The sequence below is a fragment of the Lates calcarifer genome, linkage group LG13 (genome assembly GCF_001640805.2).
Source record: "Lates calcarifer isolate ASB-BC8 linkage group LG13, TLL_Latcal_v3, whole genome shotgun sequence".
NCBI classification, from domain to species: Eukaryota; Metazoa; Chordata; class Actinopteri; family Centropomidae; genus Lates; species Lates calcarifer.
Window position 1 is genome coordinate 4,177,299 of NC_066845.1, and position 3,559 is coordinate 4,180,857.

The window sequence follows — 3,559 nt, forward strand, 5'->3', positions numbered from 1 at the left end:
CACTGGGGCCCATTCAGCAGCCCGGACCAATAGCGTATAACACGTGGGCACCAAGAAACAGAGAGAAAAAAGAGAGAAAGGGAAAAACGAGAGTTTTAGCCCCAGTGTGTGTCCTGACAAGCCCTCAGAGAGTTCTGGGAAAGTCTTTTCTTTAGAGCAGCCACAGAGGAGCTTTATAAAACATTGATTTGTTATGCTAATATGCCAAATTGTATTGAATACAGTGTGCTTTACATTATGATGGATTTAACCTTACTGTTGGGATGAACAGTACTCGTGCATTGTCTCTGTTTGCATGAGCACATGTGTGTTTGCGTGTTTAAATGTACAGAGTTTGTTGCCCCACTGGCCTTTAGCTCACAAGTAAACACTGTGTGTTGGTTAAGCCTGTGGCTCCAACCCCTCCCTTAAGTCACCACACCATCAGATAACACAACTGATCTACAGTGGCAACACTGCACAGGAGAGGATGACTCTACTGTTGCCCTCCAGCCACATGCAAACTGCAGAAAACGGCTATTAAATGAAGAGGCACCAATGAAATGATTCAGTTTGGAGGGAATTTAACTGGTTTTCCCTCTGTCCTTATGAGCTAAATCAAACTAAAAGCAATGTAGTCTAATACAAGTCAGTGCAATAAATCATACTCTCATGAAAGATGTAATGTACAGTTTTTGTTGAAACAGTTTTAGAGAAGTGTTAATTCAACTTAATAGTTATTTTGGAGAATGTAAAACCATACATATTTTGTTCTTTGAATGTATGTGATCAGAGAATGGATTGATTGGAAGGTTTGATATAAGCTTATTCTTTGTGAAATTAGTGACTTAATATATATGCAAATTACAATGTGTGTTTTCATCACAGCAGCTATCCATCATTGGAGAAATTTAACAGTGACTCTTTAGACAAGTTGCAATTTGTCCCCATAAACGTCCATGATTCAGGCTACTCTATGCTAACATCATCAACACATTTCCCATAGAGACATAATAAAGACATCCACCTGACTGAATAATTAAGTGGGATAATTTTAAAGTTACCCCCCTTAGCTCAACTATCCCTTTAAAAACACAATAATTTCTATTCCCTAAATGACATTTTTTCACTCTCATTTGTAGTCATGGTGTTATAACAAATACCATTATTGTGATGCAGGTATCTCTTAAAGCCAAAGAGCAGACAATACAGTCAAGAGCCAGATTTTTTTGATGCCCCAGTGATGTGAAAAAAAAAAAAGATTATGGCAGCGGTGACGAGAGGGACAGCCTGACTTTTGTGTGCTGCTGGTTTCCCTTCTCCCACAAAAAAACACATCAACGCTGCTATTCAGGGCACAGCAGCCACTATTCCTGATTAGCTCCAGCGTCTCATCAATAGGCCTGACTGTCAGCTCTGGCCATCGGACAAATAGCCCTTTCTACTCAGCTTCACTCCTTACTGCTTTAATGGCTGGAACAGCTCAGAGAAGAGTTAATTATTGTATAGCACATGGCTGGCATACAGCAGGGCCGCGGCTGCACCAATTCAAGAAGCATGAACGTGTCACAAGATGCCCTGCAATTTAATACATGTGATGAACAAGGATATGTGGTATTGCAGTTGTGTATGTTCGTATAGAAAGAGAGAGAGAGAAAAAAAAGCAAGTGTTTCAGTAAACAGATTTGGTGTTTTTTTACACAATTAGACAATTCATGCATGAGCTAAAACCAATAAAAACACCTCAGTTTGTGAATGGTGGATAATCACTCACGTGTTGACAATTCAAATATCCCAAAAGTCCCTCTAACACCGCCACCCACAAACTAGCATATACCACCCAAAGACAGACACACACAGACCTCCAACAGTAGCACCTCACACTGTCAGTATCAATATGTCTTTGTATGTAGTGTGAAATCCAGAATATTCAGTCAGATAAACTCAGCAAAGCACTGGAATATTTATCAACCCAATATTTCTTATTCTATGTATCTCTATCATTGTCCACATCAAGTTAATTTCTATTTATGTCATGGTTTTGTGCTGTGGCCACAGTAGATGGAGAACAGACAGTGTGCCATTGCCAGTGTAATTTCACAATTTCAGATAGATTCCAACAAAATAGGAGCTTTGTCTAAACTGCCAAAACAGGTCTTTAGGTTACATGTGTCACTTTTTGTCTATAGGCTTTGTTCAGACCTCAACAGGCACAAATGTCCAACCAACTGAAGACCTATACATACACATGCACACACACATCTTGAATCTGAAACTCTGTGTGAAGCTACAGGGATTAGATCAGTACACCTGTTGGACCACAGGGAGTAGCCGTGACAGTCAGTGATCTGATCTCATCAAAAATACATCAAGGTGTTTCCCCTCTGGACATCTGCAATGAAATATTAACCAAATGGAGTACTGAGAATCCACCCATAAACAACCATCAGCAGCTTCTCCAATTAAATCTGTAGGCTTTTCATTAAAACCACCAGTATATCAGTTATGATAACTCAAAGAGCAGCTCAACCCTGTGCTGTCAAGGGATCTCTATCTTTCTTTCTTTCAGTCATTCTCTCCTTGTATAGTTTGGCATGTCCAGACTTGATCTGCATCAACTTTCTCCTCAGGTCTCTAAGTGATGCAGACACCTGCAAATTTCTTATACCTTCTGCACTGGACTATTTTATTTCAGTCTTTTTCCAGCATCAATGCTTCAGCTAATGCAAGAACAAGAAGTATTTCAAAAAGGCTGTGTCTCAAGTCCATGTTTCACAGTAGCAGACGCACATACATGTTAGCCACTATTTAAAATAATGCTATTGTCAGAGGGGAAGGTCCTCTTCAAAAGCAAGTGACTCACTGTATCTGTAAAGTCTTCAAGGCCCACTCAAGACCAGTCCTGTTATCTGAGAGGAAAACCATTTGACAGCTGTGATGGGTGAGCCCTTGTTTCAGATATGTTTTCTGATATTTCTCTATTTCAAGTGCTGCCCACAGTGACACCCATCCTCAAAACATGAGGAGAGACACTGTGGTAGGAGCTGATAGTTACGATTGAGCGGTCAATCAGCCAGAACTGGCAGGAACATAGAACCACATTAAATGTCATTATGTGCTGCCCTCTGGTGGATGTAAATATAAAATAAAGCATGAAAGTGCCGGAGAAGATGTTGGCACATCTTATCTGACATAAACAGCCATGTGCTATCAGGAGGGTAGGGATATTTTAGTTGTAAAGTAGGGGTACACGATCAGATAATCACTGGGGCCATTTCTAAATATAGGCTGAAAACCTCTCCCCTCTTTTAGTGATGACAATGGCATTTTCACTGGCCAACATCAAACTCTACTTTACCAGCAAAGATTATAAGATTATACTCTACTCTTAACTTTATTTCGAGGAAAAACAAATTAATGATAGATAGAAATAATTTGGTTTCCATTCCTTTATTCCTTTTTATATATGCACAAACAAAAAGACATTTAATATCAGGGCAGTTATTGTTTGAACAAAACCCAAGTCAGTAGATACTTTGCATGTGACCTCAGCGAAATTTACCTTTAAGACCGGAAGTGA